Source organism: Rhinopithecus bieti, unplaced genomic scaffold (assembly GCF_001698545.2).
Source record: "Rhinopithecus bieti isolate Rb0 unplaced genomic scaffold, ASM169854v2 scaffold_14937, whole genome shotgun sequence".
NCBI classification, from domain to species: domain Eukaryota; kingdom Metazoa; phylum Chordata; class Mammalia; order Primates; family Cercopithecidae; genus Rhinopithecus; species Rhinopithecus bieti.
Genome location: NW_016808492.1, coordinates 598,591 through 605,718, shown reverse-complemented (window position 1 = coordinate 605,718; position 7,128 = coordinate 598,591).

The window sequence follows — 7,128 nt, the reverse complement described above, 5'->3', positions numbered from 1 at the left end:
GCTCTGTCGCCCAGGCTGGAGTGCAGTGGCCAGATCTCAGCTCACTGCAAGCTCCGCCTCCCGGGTTCACGCCATTCTCCTGCCTCAGCCTCCCGAGTAGCTGGGACTACAGGCGCCCGCCAGGTCGCCCGGCTAGTTTTTTGTATTTTTAGTAGAGATGGGGTTTCACCATGTTAGCCAGGATGGTCTCGATCTCCTGACCTTGTGATCCGCCCGTCTCGGCCTCCCAAATTGCTGGGATTACAGGCTTGAGCCACCGCACCTGGCGTCTCAGTTGTTTTCTTATAATAGATTCCTAGAACTTAACTTTTATCCAAACTGACCTAACAAAATTTTCCATATCAAAATTTTATTCAAAAATTATATTAAAATATTATATTTCTTTGATACAATGCAATTATAAGTTAATAAGACAAAAATCCCCTTATGTTTGAAAATTAAAAAATTAAACAGCAAAGTACTTGAATTTAAGCTAAAATAGAAAGCCTATACAACATTCTATATTTTTCTTTTCTAGGAAAAATGTTGGAAGTTACATAAATAAATAGAAGCTAAAACTCATGGTATGATTTCATTTTCAGGTAGTCATTTTTAAAAAACAATGACATTTACGAAATGAGGTTGAAAGCCTCTAAATAGTCATAGGCTAAATGAAGAAAGATGTATACTGTAACACTAAATCTAACTTTTTGGAAAACCTCTAATGTGGCTGCTCTCACTGGCCCAAGAGGAATATATTTCAGAAATCTAGACAGGAATCAAATCATGTATTTCAGCTGAATGGGACCATTCTGTCGCATATCCATAAGATGCTTTTAAAATTGTACTGAGGCTATTCTCTACTGACTAAATATATGCACTTTTTAGTCTTGACTTTGGAATATTAAAACAATTCCACTGATACTGATTTTTTATTATAGTGGCTATATCTAACAACCCTGGAAAAAGAGATCAGATTTTGAGAATTCGAATGGCTCAATTTGATGAAAATCTGTCTTAACAGTTTCCACAAGCACTAAAGTTAGCACTTTCAGGACTTGAAAAACTCACAAATCAAGTCAAGGACAGTTCTTTTTTAAAGACTTAATTGCATTTTTAATTGACAAATAATAATTGTAAAATTCCACTTCTGGATATATGTCCAATGAAACCGAAATCAGTATGACAAGATATATCTGTACTGTCACATTCGCTGCAGCGTTATTTACAAGGGCAAACAGTTCTCTTATGGCCTGATTTCCTTGCGGTTGTATAGATGTGGACAAACATTAATTCAGTTGCAACGTAACTTTTAAATTTAATTTTCCTATTTTTTTCCCGTAACGAGGTTGAAAGAAAAACATAAAGAAGTGGTAATCATAAAAGTGAGTAAACGTGATTTCCACAGGGTGGGAAAGGTAATCCACTATAAACTGGCTATTTATTTTATTTCAGTTTGTTCATTTATCCATTTATTTGTTCTTTTATCAATGATTATGCAGTCTGTATTCACACTACTGAATCAGACACTGGAGATTCCAATATGAAGACAATGTACTTTGGAAGAGAGAGAGAGGTTGATTTTTATGATAGTATGATATGCAGTACTATACAGGTTCTGTATTTGGCGTGGCAGTATTATTTAGTATTTCAGAACTTTAGCTCTCAAATAATAATGAATGGATTCAAAGTCTGCTCCATATCTCATCAGCCAGGTGGTCTTGGACAAGTGTTTAATTCTTTGGTTCCAGTTTTCTCATCTGTTAGATAAGGATGATAACATTACCCACATTATTGTTTTGAGGCATAAATGAGGTATTATCTGTCTCTATAATAGTGTGTGACACATAACTGTATATTAATGTTAACTACTGTTATTCGTGCTCTTGTTATTAAGGAATACTTATGCTAAAAGGTGAAAGAGAGAGGATGACTAACACAAGATGAGAAGAAAAGGGCATCATGATTAAGCAGAGAAGGGAGGGAGACGCACTCCAAGTGGGAGATGGAGAGAAAATAGTGCAGAGCAGTAAGGTGCAGATATGCAGAACAGGTTCAGACAACTGTGACCTTTTATATTGAACTCGATGTGTAATGGTGAGTCATTTGAACTTTATCCTGAAAACTTGTAAGCCTTACAAGAAAAGAAGTAACATGATTAGATTTGGATATCAGAAATATGGTATAGTAAATGATGTGGAAAACAAATCTGAATGTGAGCAGCTGAGATTAGAGAGACTTATGAGACAGACCTAACTGTCCAAGTGAGAAACTGAAGACATGAATTAAAGCTTAAATATTAAAGATTGAACCAGGCATATGGTCTCAAATTATTTATGACACATATGTGATGAAAAGGTGGGATTTAAAGCTGATGCCCAGATTTCCAGCTTATGCAAATTGATGACAATGTTATTAGCCAAGATAGAGAATATAATAAGTGCTTATTACAATATTTAATATTATTTAGTTCTTAATTTGTGTCAGGCTCAAGCTCCAAATACTTTTTTTTTTTGAGATGGAATCTCGCTCTGTCACCAGGCTGGTGTGCAGTGGCGTGATCTCGCTCACTGCAACCTCTGCCTCCAGGTTCAAGCGATTCTCCTGCCTCAGCCTCCTGAGTAGCCGGGACTGCAGCCAAACACCATCACGCCCAGCTAATTTTTGTACTTTTAGTAGAGATGGGGTTTCACCATGTCAGCCAGGATGATCTCAATCTCTTGACCTCACGATCCACCTGCCTTGACCTCCCAAAGTGCTGGGATTACAGGCGTGAGCCACCACGCTTGGCCTCCAAATACTTTTTTTTTTTTTTTTTTAAAGAGAGTCTCACTCTTATTGCCAATGCTGGAGTGCAATGGGGCTATCATAGCTTCCTGTAAACTGGAATTCGTGGGCTCCAGTGATCCTCCCATGTCAGAGCAGCTATCCCGTCCACCATCATGTACAACTAATTTTTAAACTTTTTGTAGAAACAGGGTCTCACTATGTTGCCCTGGCTTGTCTTGAATTCTTGATCTCAAACTATCTTTGCACCTTGGCCTCTTAAAATGCTGAGATTCCAAATATTCTTAATGCAATAACTCCTTTAATTCTCACGATAACGCTACAAAATAATATTTTTCCATTTTACGGATAAGGAAATTGTAGACATGAGAAATAAATAATTTTCCAAGGTCACATAGTTAGCGACCAGGAGAGTGGAATTGCAAATATGGCTGAATAGTTGCAGAGCTTATGCCCTTGAGCTCCATGCCACACAGCTCTGCTACTGAGAAGAGGAACAAATTTGAAGGAGGAGTTGGCCTCTACAAAGATAGATAAGGCTTAATGTAAAGATTTTGGTTCTCTTTTGAACATCATTCTATACAATTAGTATCAATACAGTGCTATATTCATTCATTATTTTAATAACTAATCGACTGTGTCTTCATTTTGTAACATAATTAAATATAAATCAAATACATATACATAAATTTATGTATGTACATACACACATATATACATATATATAAAAATATAACACTTCCAAACAATGGATTAGTTACCACATCAAAATAATGTGGGCTTAGTCTAGAATGATTTATTATTCATAAATATATGATTGTTTTAGTGCTTAAAATTTTATTTTAAATGTTCATACTATTATGCCAAGCTTTTCTTTATCTCCTCATGAATAGAGATTCTATTAATATTTCCCAGACCTATAGCTAATTCAATATTATTTACTTCTGTGGATCAGGGATGGAAACCAAATAAAATCTTACACATCTTCCACCTATGTCTCGAGAAATCATAAGCATCTTCTTAAACTCCATATTGGTTTATCACTACATATTAGTGTTAATTAGATTAGTTTTATCTATAGTAATAAACTCTTAAATATGCTAATGAACAATTCTGTCCCTGTATTATTTGATTGATACTGTCATGGGACCCATTGATTACACATTTCAAACTGCAAAATGTTAGTATGTCATTTTACTTAATAAATGACTGCACATATTGAAATAAACTCAAGGGCTAGGTAAATTTATAGATCTAATGGGAGTTCCACTTTTCCTGGTTATGCAGCTTCCACAAGCTTTAATTCAGTGATTACACATTTCTTATTAGGTAAGCAAATCTAAGACACCAACAACATGAATACAGGCCATGAAACAAATGAATGATTTTCTCAGATGATATGAGGGGGCAACAAAGCATATGAAAAACTATTATTGGTTTCAAATTATAATATCTATAATAATTATTATTAAATTAGTCTTTTAAAGTAGGGCAGATAAAAAAAATAAAAATACCAGTTTAATTTTCTGTATGTCAAACAGAACTGCAAATGTATTTATTTATTAACGTTCTACTTGAGACTGCCAATCTTGTAGGTGCTCAGTTTTCTCTCTTACTCTCTACAGAAGTTATTTCAATCTTTTCTATTCTTCCAGATCTTCTATGAAACCAGGTACTTGTTTATCATCAGATGATGATTTTACCTCATAAGTTTTAGAGAAAATGAGAATTATAGGTAAGAATTACCTCACCTTCCTTTTTTCCTCTCAGTAAAATTCAAGAAGTGACTTTCCTCCTAGGGCCATTCTCTTAGGTAGCATTTCCTGTCTTCTCTTCCAGAAATGGATTCCATCAGTTGTCCCTCTCTCTCTGTCTTCATTGTATCCCTTCCTGGTAACTGTTTCTCAACAACATTTAAAGCTTCTTGAATCTCCTTATCAATGTTAGTTTTCTAGGACTCCTGTAACAAAGTATCACAAACAGGATGGTTAAAGGGCAAAAACTTACCATCTCACAACTCTGGGCTACCCCTTCGTAGCTTCTGGTGGTTTCCTGGTAATCTTTGTTGTTTCCTGGCTTGCAGACACTTAATTCCCTTCTCTGCCTTTGATGTCCTGTGGTGTTCTCTCTGTGTCTCTGTTTTCACATGGGCATGTGCTTGTGAAGATACTAGTCATATTGGATGAGAGGCCAACCCTACTCCAGCATGACCTCATCTTAACTAGTAACATCTGCAATACCCTAATTCTAAATAAAAAGTTACATTGCAAAGTACTGGGGGTTAGGACTTCATAATACATGTATACTTTTGGTTGGGGACACAGTTCAACCCATAACACTACCTTAATAAAACAAAATACTAAACTTTCAAACATTCTTTAACTAGACTTTCGGTTTTAGCCACAATTTTTATCTTTTCTTTCCTTTACAATCACACTTTTAAAGGTTTTGTAAACAATTTTTGCCTTTATTTTCTATGCAATCCACTTTTAAATCAAGCTTATAAAGAAAATTGTCTTTCCTTGTATATGTGTAAATGTAATTTGCCCTGATGATGCAAAAATAACACTCAACCTGATAGTTCTATTTCTCAGTGGTAATGAATCTATTAACATTTTGATTTTATATGTAACAATAAGCTATCAGGTATTCAGCATCTGGTTCCAGATATATTGGTAAATATAACTCATTTTATTCTCACTATTTTGAAGATGAAAAATATATGTAAATTTAATTTTATTGGCTTTGTTCACATGAGGCTCCCCACTGGGAAATATATTCTTCTTCGATTGCTGACAAAACTTGGTTTCAGTAAACCCATAAGCTTGGGATCCAGACTGAGAAAAGTGTGGTTAAATTCATCAAAATAATGTCACCCTTTAAGCTTCATGGAGGACAGGCAGCTGGTTTTCTTCTAGACTCAATGTGCTTTATTTTGAGTCTAATGTTATATAATATATATTAGTCTCTGTGTGTGTGTGTGTGTATATATGTATATATACACACACACACACACATACAAACACACTAACATTTAGTGTATTCAGGCCACCATTATATTCATTTATACATGTTGAGCATCCCTAATCCGAAAATCCGAAATCCAGTATGGTCCAAAGAGCATTTATTTTGAGCATGACGTTTGAATGTCATGTCTACACTCAAAAAGTTTCAGATTTTGTGTCATTTGCATTTCAGATTTTCAGATTAAGGATGCTCAACCTGCGCTATGCCAACAATCTTCTAAGTGTCCTTTCTTCTAGCCTTACTCTTTTCCAATCGATATAACAATAAACGAACACAAGAAAACATTCTCACTTTACCTAATAATAAAATAAATATAGAATATAAAGAAGTTTAAAAAATTCACATATCACATCGGCATAGATAACGAGTATTAATAATATTCAGTCTTGGCAAGATTTTACATACTGTTAGTTTAAGTGTTGATGTCCTGGAGGATCACTGGCAAATTACAGAACCACTATAACTGGTTTTTCATTTGCCAGTGAAGACTGTTGAACAATCCCATCAATGAATGTTTCCTGAGACAAAAATTTCACAACCTCTTATTATTTCTGAAAGCCACCCTGCCCCCGCCATCAATTCCTCCTCACTCTCAGGAAATTACCTGTAAGAAAATGAAGCAGTGTTCTGTCATTAGAAAGACAACTTTCTAATGGTCTACAATTACTTTTGTCTTTTGTTCCCTGTTATTCTCAGTTGGACAGGGACTTCTTTTGCAATTTCATTTTATTTTTCCTTAATCATTAATGCCCCTCTTCAGAAGATTAATCTCAACAACACAAATATACTCAACACTTCTTGTCTTTTTGTTTTAAACTCAGTGTATTTATCCATTTCCACTTTACATTCCCATTTGTTGACTCTTCTTTATAACAAAACTTCTTAAAATTTTTGCATAAATTCTGCTTTTTTCACTACTAACTCTTTTTTTTTCCAACCTTATTAAAGAACAAATAACAAATGAAATGTATATATTTACAGTGTACAACATGATGTTTTGAAATGTGTACACATTGTGAAATGATTTCCGTAATCAAGGTGATGAACATATCCATCACCTCACGTAGTTTTTTTTCCAGTGAGAAAATTTAAGATCTAGACTCAGCAAATTTTGAGTATAAAATACAGCATTATTAACTAAAGCCACTATGCTCTACATTAGATCTTTAGAACTTATTCATCCTCCATAATCGAAAATTTGTACTATTTATCCAGGATGTTCTCATTCTTCCCACCTTCTTCCCTCTGGCAACTCATCATTCTTGTGTTTGTTTCAATGAGTTTGCATTTTTAAAAATTCCTCATAGAAGTGAGACCATGCAATATTTGTCTTTT